Raw genomic sequence first — 14,250 nt, forward strand, 5'->3', positions numbered from 1 at the left:
GAGATGGCAAGAGTGAACGTCGACATTCTAGGAATCAGTGAACTAAAATGGACTGGAATGGGTGAATTTAACTCAGATGACCATTATATCTACTACTGTGGGCAGGAATCCCTTAGAACAAATGGAGTAGCCATCATGGTCAACAAAAGAGTCCGAAATGCAGTACTTGGATGCAATCTTAAAAATGACAGGATGATTTCTGTTCGTTTCCAAGGCAAACCATTCAATATTACAGTAATCCAGGCCTATGCCCCAACCAGTAATGCTGAAAAAGCCGAAGTTAATCGGTTCTATGAAGACCTACAAGACCTTTTAGAACTAACACCCCAAAAAGATGTCCTTTTCATTATAGGGGACTGGAATGCAAAAGTAGGAAGTCAAGAAACAGCTGGAGTAACTGGCAAATTTGGCCTTGGAGCACGGAATGAAGCAGGGCAAAGGCTAATAGAGTTTTGTCAAGAGAATGCACTGGTCATAGCAAACACCCTCTTCCAACAACACAAGAGAAGATTCTACACATGGACATCACCAGATGGTCAACACCGAAATCAGATTGATTATATTCTTTGCAACCAAAGATGGAGAAGCTGTATACAGTTAGCGAAAACAAGACCAGAAGCTGACTGTGGCTCAGATCATGAACTCCTTATTGAGAAGTTCAGACTTAAATTGAAGAAAGTAGGGAAAACCACTAGACCATTCAGATATGACCTCAATCAAATCCCTTATGATTATACAGTGGAAGTGAGAAATAGATTTAAGGGACTAGATCTGATTGATAGAGTGCCTGATGAACTCTGGACGGAGGTTCGTGACATTGTACAGGAGACAGGGACCAAGACCATCCCCATGGAAAAGAAATGCAAAAGAGCGAAATGGCTGTCTGAGGAGGCCTTACAAATAGCTGTGAAAAGAAGAGAGGCGAAAAGCAAAGGAGAAAAGGAAAGATATAAGGATCTGAATGCAGAGTTCCAAAGAATAGCAAGGAGAGATAAGAAAGCCTTCCTCAGTGATCAATGCAAAGAAATAGAGGAAAACAACAGAATAGGAAAAACAAGAGACCTCTTCAAGAAAATTAGAGATTCCAAGGGAACATTTCATGCAAAGATGGGCTCGATAAAGGACAGAAATGGTATGGACCTAACAGAAGCAGAAGATATTAAGAAGAGGTGGCAGGAATACACAGAAGAACTGTACAAAAAAGATCTTCACGACCAAGATAGTCACGATAACGTGATCACTGACCTAGAGCCAGACATCTTGGAATGTGAAGTCAAGTGGGCCTTAGAAAGCATCACTACGAACAAAGCTAGTGGAGGTGATGGAAATCCAGTTGAGCTATTTCAAGTCTTGAAAGATGATGCTGTGAAAGTGCTGCACTCAATATGCCAGCAGATTTGAAAACACCCTTGTAATAGGGAAGAACAAATCTAAATCCTTATTGTATTTGTTTCTTTTACGTTAACCTCTGTATTCTATTGCTTTTGCTGCCATCCCTAAAGAGATGTTGCCTGTAGCTTAAAGTATGTACAATGGTCTATTTATGGGAACCCTGCCTCCCATGCCTATGTTAAACTAAAATCTTTAAGTTCACAGGAAACATCCTGGCCAGGCCCACCTGTGAGTGGCTGCAAGAAAGAAAAACTTAGCACATCCCCTCTAAAGTCTGGCCAGAACCAGGAAATATTTCCAACAACTTACTGTTATGCAGATGATACCACCCTTCTGGCAGAAAGTGAAGAACTAAAAAGCCTCTTGATAAAAGTGAAAGAGGAAGAGTGAAAAAGTTGGCTTAAAGCTCAACATTCAGAAAACTAAGATCATGGCATCCGGTCCCATCACTTCATGGCAAATGGATGGGGAAACAGTGGAAATAGTGGCTGACTTTATATTTCTGGGCTCCAGAATCACTGCAGATGGTGATTACAGCCATGAAATGAAAAGACGCTTACTCCTTGGAAGGAAAGTTATGACCAACCTAGACAGCACAATAAAAAGCAGAGACATTACTTTGCCAACAAAGGTCTGTCTAGTCAAGGCTATGGTTTTTCCAGTGGTCATGTATGGATGTGAGAGTTGGACTATAAAGAAAGTTGAGTGCCAAAGAATTGATGCGTTTGAACTGTGGTGTTGGAGAAGACTCATTCTTGAGAATCCCTTGGACTGCAAAGAGATCCAACCAGTCCATCCTAAAGGAGATCAGTCCTGGGTGTTCACTGGAAGGACTTATATTGAAGCTGAAACTCCAATATTCTGGCCACCTGATGTGAAGAGCTGACTCATTTGAGAAGACCCTGATGCTGGGAAAGACTGAGGGCAGGAGGAGAAGGGGATGACAGAGGATGAGATGGTTGAATGGCATCACCAACTCGATGGACATGGGTTTGGTGGACTCCGGGAGTTAGTGATGGACAGGGAGGCCTGGCGTGCTGCAGTTCATGGGGTCTCAAAGAGTCAGACACGACTGAGAGACCTGAACTGAACTGTTTTGGGTTTTTTTTTTTTTGCTTTACTTCTTTACCCTTCTCTCTGTTCTATAAAAGAACTAGCATCCAAACTTGGAAAAAATGGTTTTGGGGACACCAGTCCACTATCTTCTCAGTCTGCTGGATTTCCCAATAAAGTTGCTATTCCTGGCCCCAACACCTTGTCTCTTGATTTATTGGCCTGTTTTGTGTGGCAAGCAATAGAGCTTGAACTCAGTAACACTCTGAGCTTGTTCACCAGTTCAGTTTCTAAATTTATTTACTTATTCAAAATATTTAATATTACTGTACTATATGAGAATGTGTTGGATGGACTATGAGAGTGAAAGATACATTGAGAACTGTAATGACAAGTGTAAAGACAAGACATGTACATTAATAACTATAAAACAAGGTAAAGAGTGCCAAGTGCTACAAGAAAAAGAGAAAATACTCTTCCAAGGAATTCCAAGGAGGGAGAGACTAGTTTTAGCTTGAAAGCGTGGTGGAATCAGGGACAATTTTTGAGATATGCCTATGTGCCATCTCAAAGTCAGCTCAATAGAGGATGTGAGCAATGGAGTAGTGATGATGGTAATACAACATCTACTCTTAATTGAGCATTTACAATGCGGTCAACAATTAAAAAGCATTGTTTTTTTTTGTTGCTGTTTAGTCATTAAGTCGCACCCGACTCTTTTGTGATCCCCATGGACTGTAGCCTGCCAGGCTTCTTTGTCCATGAGATTTCCCAGGCAGGTATACTGGAATGGGTTGCCATTTCCTTCTCCACGAGATCTTCCTGACCCAGGGATCAAAACTATGTCTCCTGCATTGCAGGCTGATTCTGTACCACTGAGCCACCAGGGAAGCCCATTCTTTAATTCTTATTAAAATCCAATAAGTAGGCAGCCATTAAAAAGAATGAAATAAGACCATCTGCAGCAACATGGATGGACCTAGAGAGTGTCATACTAAGTGAAGTTAAGTCAGACAGAGAAGAAATATCATAGGACATCCCTTAAATGTGGAACCTAAAAAGAAATGATACAAATGAACTTACTTACAAAACAGAAAGAGACTCACAGACTTAGAAAATGAACTCAGGATTGCCAGGGGGGAAAGGGATAGTTAAGGACTTTGGAAAGGTTATATACATACGACTATATTTAAAATGGACAAGAAGCAAAAACTGATTGTATAGCACATGGAATTCTGCTCAATGTTAATGTGCCAAAGTAGATGGGAGAGAGGATTTTGGGGAGAATGGACACATGTATATGTATGGCGGAGTCCCTTCACTGTTTACCTCAAACTACCACAACACTTTTAATTGGGTATACCCCAATACAAAATGCTTTTGGTGCTAAAAAAAAAACACCTAAATTTAAAAAAATCCAATGAGTAGGTATTTATCCACCTTTTATAGATGAAGTTATCAGAGAGATATAAGGTCACTCAATAAATGATCGCTCATGGGTCAAGTACATAATGCCAAAATTATGCTATGGCTAATATAAGGGATGCTTCTGATAGAGCATTAAGCTATAGATCTAATGGGTAGAAAGGAAGGATTTTATTTGGTTCTAGTTGGGGAACAGGTAAGAAAAGGTAGTGAAGAAAATACAGCTGAGATACGAATTTACATTTTGGAACTAGAATAGTTGGTTTGCTTTGTCAATTACAGGATTCTTAACTGAGGGATGGTTTTGCCCCATGATATCTGGCAGTGTCTGGTGGAGAAGGCAATGGCACCCCACTCTAGTACTCTTGCCTGGAAAATCCCATGGACGGAGGGGCCTGGTGGGCTGCAGTCCATGGGGTCGCTAAGAGTCAGACATGACTGAGCGACTTCACTTTCACTTTTCACTTTCATGCATTGGAGAAGAAAATGGCAACCCACTCCAGTGTTCTTGCCTGGAGAATCCCAGGGATGGGGGAGCCTGGTGGGCTGCTGTCTATGGGGTCGCTAAGAGTCAGACATGACTGAGCAACTTCACTTTCACTTTTCACTTTCATGCACTGGAGAAGGAAATGTCAACCCACTCCAGTGTTCTTGCCTGAGAATCCCAGGGATGGGGGAGCCTGGTGGGCTGCCATCTATGGGGTCGCACAGAGTCGGACACAACTGAAGCGACTTAGCAGCAGCAGCAGAAGAGACACTGGTATTCACAATTGAGAAAGGTAGGGAGGGAATGCTACGGGCATTTAACTGGGGAGAGGTTAGGGATCCTGATAAACATCCTACAATGAATAATGTAACCCCACAACAAAGAATTATCTGGCCTAAAATGTCAGTAGTACCAACGTTCATTATTAAGGTAGAACCAGGAATGATATACTTTAGAAAGTGAGTCAGGATGAAGCTGAAAGATCAACAGATGATGGACCTAGAAATTATCATACTAAGTGAAGTAAGTCAGACAAAAAAAAGGCAAGTATCACATGATATCACTTATATGTGGAATCTAAAATATGATACAAATGAACTCGCAAAATAGAAACAGACTCACAGACATAGAAAACGAATTTATGGTTACCAAAGGGTGAGGGATAAATTAGGAATTTGGGATTAACAGATACACATTACTATATATAAAATACACAACCAACAAGTACCTACTATACAGAACAGGGAATGATATTCAGTATCTTGTAATAATCTATAATGGGAAATAATCTGAAAAAGAATATACATACATATAAATGAATCACTTTGCTATACACCTGAAACATTATAAATCAACTATAAGTCAATTAAAAATTAATTTTTTAAAAAAAGAATGAAGATGAAAGGGGTAGTGGGTTAACTCAGCACACAAAAAAGAAACTGTAGCTCAAAGCTGGCCAAGCAGAATGAGAAGCAAAAGCAAAGAACAAGAGAAATAGAGAAAAAATAGAGAAAATAGAGAAAAAGAATGAGAGAGAAAGAAAAGGCTGCAGTGGGGTGGGGGTGGGTAGACAGAAGAAAAACTACTCTTCTTTTTACAGTTTCTGATGCATAGAAAGAAGTAAGAACAGAGAGCATGAGAAAAGAAAGCCAAATGAAAGTCTTGTTTCAGCATTAAAAGTAGAAACAGGAGAATCAAGAATATACTCTTCCTAAAGGAGGCTAGATGTAAGTACTTGAAGTTACACTGTTGTGCTGAATGCACAATGACAGGAATGTGCATAGAATACTCTTATCGTAGTAAATATTACAAATAATAGCAAGATATTTTGGTGAAGTTTGTGGGAAAACAAAAATAACAAAAAAACCCCAAGGGATTAAGATAGATTGATGTACTATAAATTATTTTAAAATTTGTTTCCTTTAATACTAACAAAACAGGTCTATTACATATATTTTAAGAATAAGTGAGTTTAAAAATGTAATAATGTAACTTTAAATTGTTTAACTAACCTGGCTTTCTGGACCAAGGTGGCCAAGGTTCATCTGCTTTAGTATGAATAAATTCAGCAAGAAGCAAGATTTTCTAAATTAAAAAAAAAAAAAAGGAAAAAAAATGACCTGATTTCTTAAAAAACTCAAAATTTCTATATACCAAAGTTCACGAAAAGAAGTGAAGTGTTAGTTGCTTGGTCATGTCCAGCTCTTTGCAACCCTATGGACTGCAGCCCGCCAGGCTCTTCTGTCCATGGAACTCTCTGGGCAAGAAGACTGGAGTGGGTAGCCATTCCCTTCTCCAGGGGATCTTCCTGACCCAGGGTTTGAACACAGGTCTCCTGCATTGCAGGGGGATTCTTTACTATCTGAGCCACCAGGGAAGCCCTAAGCAACATTAAAAGGCAAATTGGGAAAATACCTAAAATAAATATCATAAGGGCCAATAGTTAATTTACAAAGAGTGCATACAAATAAATATTAATAAGCCCAAAAGGAAAAAGCATAAACACATGAACTTACAGAAACGATATGAATTCAAAAAACTGTTAACAAACATATAAAAATGTCAGTCTCATCAATTATTTTTTAAAACACCTAAAAATATCTAGATTCAATGCAATCCCTATCAAAATCTCAGATGGCTTCTTTGTAGAAACTGACAAGCTGATTCCAAAAATTCACATGGACTCAAAATAGGCAAAACAATCTTAAAAAAGAAAAAGTTTGAGGATTTATACTTGCCAATTTCAAAATCTACTACAAAGCTACAGTAATCGAGACTGTATGGTACTGGCCTCAGAATAAACATTAAGATCAATAAAACAGAACTGAAGGCCCAGATCCAAACCTTCATTTTTGTGGTCAGTTGATTTGGGGAGGGCGGGGGTGAGGGGAGGGTGTGATCAACTGGTTTTTAAAAAGAGTTCTAAAGTAATTCAATTGGGGAAAGAATTATTTTTTCAACAAATTATGCCAGGCAACTGGATATCCATAAACTAAAGAACGAAGTTAGGTCCATACTTTATGCCATATATAAAAATCAGTTCAAACTGATCAAAGATCTAAATGTAAGAGCTGAAACTATAAAACTGTACAAAACAAGGCACAAATTTTATGATCTTAGATTAGGCAATGTTTTCTTAAGATAGGAAAACAACAGAAAAATATTAGATAAATTGGACTTTATCAACATTCAAAATTTTTGTAGTCCCAAGGACACATTAGAAAGTAAAAAGAACCATAGAATGGGAGAAAATTTTGACAAATTCTATATCTGATAAAAGTTCAGTATCCAAAATAAATATAAAAAATTCTTACAACTCAATAATAAAATTAACCCAATTTAAACACGGGCAAAAGATCTGAATAGCCATTTCTTCAAAGAAGATAAGCAAATAGATAACAAGCATATTAACAGATGATCAACATTATAAGCCAACAAGGCAAATCAAACCCACAATGAGATACCACTTTACACCCACTAAGAAGACTAAGACAGTAACAACCGTGAGTGAGGATATGGAGACCTTAGAACCCTTACATACTGACTAGAGGGAATGTAAAATGGTATGGCCACTTTGGAAAACAGTCCAATAGTTCCTCAAATGATTAAACAAAGAGTTACCATATGACTTGGCAATTCAATTCCTAGATATACAGCCAAGATAAACAAAAATACATATCCACACAAAAGTCTGTACACAAATATTCATACAATTGTTATTCATAATAACCCAAAAGTGAAAATAATAAAACTGATAAATGTATAAACAAAATGTGGTATATCTATACAATGGTGTATTACTTGATGATAAAAAGAAATGAAGTACTGATATACGCTGCAACATGGATAAACCTTGAAAACATGCTAATTAAAAGAAGCCAATTGCAGTGATCATTTCACAGTGTATACAAGTATCCAATCATTTCATTGTACACCTGAAACTACGGTGTTATATGTCAATTATACTTGAATTTTAAAAAAGAGAAAGAAGCCAGGGACAAGAAGTCACACATTGCATGATTCCATATATGATTGAATCAAAATGGCTATATTTCAGGAAAGCAATTTGACAAATGTATCAAGAACCTTAAAATGTTTATAGCTTTTGATTCAGAAATCTGAACATATTATGTCATAGATTCACATCCAAGATATTCTTCACACCACTATTTTTAATATTAAAATATGAAACAACCTAAATATTGAATAAGAATGTGGCTATATAAACAATAGTTCCCCAAATAAATTCTATAGAAAGTCTCACCAGATGGGAAAAGCCAAAAAGAAAATAAAATCTCTACTCCCTCTCCCAGTCTCTCTAGATACAGATATGGGAAAAATTGAATGATACAAAAAAAACACCAAAACCAGAAATACACCAAAATGTTAATATTGCGTGGTAAGACTGTGTATTTTTAATTTTTTCTTAGAAATTTTATTTGCCAGATTTTCTAAATCAACATATTAAAAAAAGCTTTTAAAAGTATCAATAACATCAAGAATCAGTTTATATCATCTCAACTAAACAACTAAATAAATTTAAGGAATCAGTATTTCTCAAAAGCAGAAAGTCTAAAGACAGGAAATTCAGCCGAGGTGGCATCTCTCTTCAGTTCCTCTCAAGAAAACGTTAGAGCACTCAGAAAAACCACAGCACCCTCTTTTGGAAGAAATGCATTGCTGTTCATGGGGAGCCTGATGGAATCATTAAGTTTTTAGAGCTGAGAATCTTTAAAGATTATTAAGCCTGGTCTTCTCATTTTATAAACAAGGAAATGGGGGTTCAAAAAAAGAGACCACCCAAGTTCACAAAGGAAGGTAGCAGCAGAGTTGGGAACAGAGCTCCACATCAGATCCTAACCAGGGTTTTTTTTTTTAAATCTTTCCATTTTTTATTCAACAAATTTTCTTAAAGACAAAAAATAATAACTCTTCCAATCTTTAGTAAGTATGAAGGCCTATACTCATTAAGCAATCTAGGCACCCAGCCATTTAAAAGTATTGTTTTAGAAAGACATGTCCATTCTTGCCTATTGCTTGACACAAATCAGAATAAGAATTTATAAAACTTCACAACTTCTGCATTTGTCTATTGATAATAGACATTTGTCTATTGATAATAGACATTTGTCTATTGATAATACCTTCTTCTTCTAAAACAGTACATAACTCTTTCCCAAAATATAAAATACTACAGGTACAGCTATTTTGGCTTTTCCCAAAATAATATAAGTATTGTTATTTTGGCTTTTATCATTTTCCTACTCCTAGGTCTGGATAGTACCCTGCTTCCCTGACAGACAGTATTCTTTGAAATACCCAGTTTTCCTCATCATTGAAAGATGATTGACAAAAGAAACAAATTAATATTTTGATAAGTGAAAAGGATAAGGTGTAGCTTTTATCATGAACAGCACTGACAGTCTTAAAGTATACAGAGCAGATGCCCTGGCGATATTTTCTCTTGGCTGATAGTTATCTACTGATGAATCTATAAAGATAATCACTCATTCTTTTGACAATATTTACTGAGCAGTCATTATGTGCAAGGCATGGTTTGAAGTGCTCGGAATACAGCAGTGAACAAAAGGGGTAAGGTCCCTATTCTCATGGAACTTACACTCTTGGTAGGTGGGAAACTGTTAGTAAACAAAAACAAGTAAATGAATAAGCTGATTGCAAAGCATGAATAAAATGATTATCTAAGAAAAACATTAAAAATAATCTTGTCAGTGTTACACACCCACTAAAAATGTTGATCAGTTTCATTGTGGCATCTGAGCCAGTCCTATTAAGATGTAATGTGAGTGCTTGCTTTGGCAGTACATATACTAAAATTGGAATGACAGAAGATCTGCGTGGCCCCTGTACAATGATGACACAAACATTCGTGAAGCGTTCCATATTTAAAAAAAAAAAGATGCAATGTGATGTGGTCATGAAGCCTCCAGTGTGTGACTTGCTCTGCTGGAAAAAAATGGAGGAGGGGAACTGTTTTGCTCTTTTTATCAGAAACTCAGCAGGCATGTCTTAGTCTTCCAGGGATTCAAATCAATCTATTTATCCAATACCTGAATCAGGCAACATTTAAGGTATTTCTAGCTAATCACATATGTAGATTTTTCAAGACAATTAATACTTATTAACAAGAGCCTCTTCCTCCAAAATTGTGTCACTGTCGGAATTACTAGTTATTTTTGCTACTTCTGCCAAATTCCCAATCTAAGTTTTCGCTATGTGCTGGTCATAAAAGTTAAAAATAAAAGCCACCCTGATGTATCTGAAATCAGACATATTTTGTACGACCTGTGGCTTCTCCTCATCCCCTTTCGGGATAAAATACACTAACTGAAATCAGAGAATGAGATGAAGCATCTTCATGATCCAAAATTAAAATATTCTGTGAGTGGTGAAAGAAAGCATATAGCTGTCTTCTGACAAATAATTAAGAGACCCTTTACTTTTCATAAATAAGAACATCTTTCCAGTTGCTCAGACAAAAGTCTTTCTTCTAGCCAATAAAGTAAAAACTTCAACTCATAACAACTAGTCAGTTTCTTCATTTGTGCATGTGTATGTGCGCATGCATGCATACAGGTGCACATACACAATTTTACAACTTTTAATTAATACTGCAATCAGGATATAGAACAGTTCCACCACAGATCAATGCTTAATTTTTATAACTGGACTCATTAATACCTTAACACTAGGATGTAGTTTTAATTTTTACAAGTGAAATTTAAAGATCTTAACTGTTCTAGAAAGAGTGTTCTAGCAAAAAATGAGAGAAGACAAACTGGTAAACCCTGAAATTAGAAGAAGGGCAGCAGAAAAGTAATAAAATTATAGGGAATGCAACTGAACTCTGAGTGTAGATGAGAAGTGATTGAAAGGAAAAAAATGTAAGTTTCTGACAAGGAAATGAAGAATAAAAATGGCCTCAACATGAAGGGGTATAATTAGGGTTTGCTGTGATGAATATCACTACTTCTTTCACATTCATCAGGAAATTTGACTGCCATGTCAGCACTTTCAGACACTGGAAATTTATGAGGAGGAATGGTATACCCATTAAGTTTGAAGGTCTAGAACTATACTGTCCAATATATTGGCTACAAGTTACTACTGAGCACTTGAAATAGAACTAATCAGAATTGAGATATACTGGATTTCCATGAAAATTACTATATAAATAGAATATAAAATATTTCATTAGTAATTACTAAAGTATTAATTACATGTTGAAATGATGTTTTGGATTAAGATGGGTTAAAAAAAAAAGCTAAACTTATTTTACCAACAGGTGAACTTTTCACTTTTAACATTTTTAATGTGGCTACTAGATTTTAAATAACATATTTTTCTATTGGACAGTGCTGATTAGAATGTCCCTCCAGAATGTCACTGGTCTACTCTGTGAAAACCACTTCATACAGGCCAACAGCACTGTAGGAAAAGGCTTGTGATATGGGTAAAGCCTTGAATGAGTCAGTCAGAAGTAGTCATGCCTACACATTAGAGTTCAGTCAGTTTTGGCAGATATGAAAATACTGATCAAGAGAGAATAGGTGTAAATATAGATATCTGCAATCTATTTTGAAATGTATAAAAAGTCCACATGAACTTATGAATGGACAGAAGACAGAACAACAGACACCTAATGAAGAAAGTATAGTAAAACGGTAACAGTAAAATCAAAGGGTTGAGTATGTAGATACCCACTATAAAATTCTTTAAACTTTGATGTATTTAAAAAATTTTCATAATAAAATGTTAAAAAAAAAACTAACAGGAAGGCTGCAATTATATGGAACAGTAGAATAAGGATAGAGTTGGGGGGGTTAGGAGCCCATTGACAGATACTCTCACTGTTAAAATATTGTATACTTTGCATTTCTTTCTTGATGGAGAACAGTACAATGATCTATTTATGTATTTATAGTAATACTGAAGGAGATACTCTTTTTCTGATGACTATAGTCCTTAACTCTTAAAATCTGATTTCTATTTTCAGGAAGTAAGGCTTTTAGTAAAGTAGAATTATAAGGGCTTTTATATAATGCTCACTTTTTTTTTGAGTAGAAGGGCCTAGACAAAAACATTTCAGCCTTTATCTCATGTTGATTGATGTAACATGCCCCAAAGGTGCTAGGTGTCCTTAGGTAAATAGTCTGGCAGTATATTCTTGCTTAGCATATTAGGCCCTTATCCCCATAAAGAAAAAAATAAAAGAAAAACAATCACCATAAGAGACCTCCATGTGATATTAATAATTCTAATACCAGGAAACCTTCAGTTCAGTTCAGTTCAGTCGTGTCCGACTTTTTGTGACCCCATGAATCACAGCACGCCAGGCCTCCCTGTCCATCACCAACTCCCGGAGTTCACCCAAACTCACGTCCATCGAGTCGGTGATGCCATCCAGCCATCTCATTCTCTGTCGTCCCCTTCTCCTGCCCTCAATCCCTCCCAGCATCAGAGTCTTTTCCAGTGAGTCAACTCTTCGCATGAGGTGGCCAAAGTATTGGAGTTTCAGCTTTAGCATCAGTCCTTCCAATGAACACTCAGGACCGATCTCCTTTAGAATGGACTGGCTGGATCTGCTTGCAGTCCAAGGGACTCTCAAGAGTCTTCTCCAACGTCACAGTTCAAAAGCATCAATTCTTCGGCGATTAGCTTTCTTCACAGTCCAACTCTCACATCCATACATGACCACTGGAAAAACCATAGCCTTGACCAGATGGACCTTGGTTGGCAAAGTAATGTCTCTGCTTTTTAATATGCTGTCTAGGTTGGTCATAACTTTCCTTCCAAGGAGTAAGCATCTTTTAATTTCATGGCTGCAACCAGCATCTGCAGTGATTTTGGAGCCCAAAAAAATAAAGTCTGACACTGTTTCCACTGTTTCCCCATCTATTTCCCATGAAGTGATGGGACCAAGTTAAAATTCAACACCCTAAATGCAATACAGTCATGTGTTAGAATTTGAGCACTGCTAAATGGCAAACAAATGGCAAGTATATAATCTCTAGAGGGGAAAAATCTTCTGATCAACCCTCTCAGTGAACAATGGCACACTGATAAGTAATTCATACAAATTATGTATCTTAAAATGGATAGGGAATGGACCTTGATAAATAATTCAGTTTAGTTCCATGGTCTCAGGAACACAAAAAACTTAGGATTCTCACTTTCAAAAGGAGAGGACTGAGGCCCAAAGAAGCTCCACTGTCTTACTTACAGTCATCCAGTCAATAAATGGTGGGGGAAGGGGTACAGTTTTCCTGTCGTCTGATGGATGATGGTGCTGCTAGTCTACAAATTTATCATAAAGAAGAGAGGGATTTCAAGTTAGGGGTAAACACTTAGGAATGATCTTCACAATGAGCTACAAAGGTTCAAACTTGACGCTGATTGGTGGGGATATAAAGTTGCATTAAAAAACTATGGTCCCGAACAGTGTAGACATGGCCAGTACCTGTCAGAGGTCCCAATCAGTCAACAGTGAGCTACTGATATACTCTGAGGATGCATGTTTGACACTATCTTACCCCTAACTTTAAAGCATGGCCCTGATCTCACTAGGGAGGGAAGGAAGCAGAACACCAGTGTCCTCCGCCCCACTCAGAGAATTCACTAGCAGCATTTCCTCCCTCCTCCGCCATCTATGACCTCAAGGCTTCAGGGAAATGAAAAGCACTTGTTATTCACCAGAAACCCTGGAGAACCAAAAGGTACACTGTCCCCCATAAGCACCACTATCAAAGTGATGTGAGGTAGCTTCCAGAATGTTCTGCACAAGTCTCAAAACACTTGAGTCAAACAGCCATTCAACAATTTTTGCATACTCACCACAGGCCAGACACAGTGTTGGACATTGAGACTTCTAAAATGAAGAACAGTCCCTTCTATTAAAAAATTTAGACAATTCAATCATATGACTGGTGCTATGACAGGGAGGAAAGCAGGCTGCTTGGACAGCACACAAACGAGGACAACGTAGGCGGAGAAAGAGGACCTCCTGGGTGGTGGGGCAGACAGAGAGAGGGGACAACTTCCTAGAGAGGATTCCAAAGCTGAGCTATGAAGAGCGAGAAGACAGAGCCACACTAAAGAAGCTGTGTGTGCAAGGACACACAACCACGGTGATAGTTTGAACTCTTTGGCAGACTATTTTCGTTTTAAGATCATGTCAACAGCTAATTAAAATAAATGAACAGATACTGTTGATGGCTTTCCTTTCAATTCTGAAGCTGTTTTCCTTTGTTAAAAGAGCAGATGTATTGGCAAGGTCCATAGAGAGAGAATGTAATAGAGTCATTAAGATAAGCCTCTGACACTAGAGAGCCTAGGTCTGCAGCTCAAATCTGACATTTACTGGTTGTAAATTT

At 37.4% G+C, this 14,250-nt stretch overlaps 1 protein-coding gene and 1 non-coding gene across 4 annotated transcripts in view; one reads left to right on the top strand and one right to left on the bottom strand.

Moving 5' to 3' along the window:
- PRORP (protein only RNase P catalytic subunit) overlaps nucleotides 1-14,250 on the bottom strand; it is a 152,212-nt gene that overhangs the window by 53,810 nt on the left and 84,152 nt on the right. The gene's annotated exons all lie outside the window — the stretch shown is intronic.
- On the top strand, nucleotides 9,664-9,766 carry LOC129550844 (U6 spliceosomal RNA). Its single transcript, XR_008684966.2, has one exon. It is a non-coding gene; the product is annotated as a U6 spliceosomal RNA (small nuclear RNA).

This window comes from Moschus berezovskii, chromosome 21 (assembly GCF_049115385.1).
Source record: "Moschus berezovskii isolate FMDL1 chromosome 21, NW_MosBer_1.0, whole genome shotgun sequence".
Classification (NCBI taxonomy): domain Eukaryota; kingdom Metazoa; phylum Chordata; class Mammalia; order Artiodactyla; family Moschidae; genus Moschus; species Moschus berezovskii.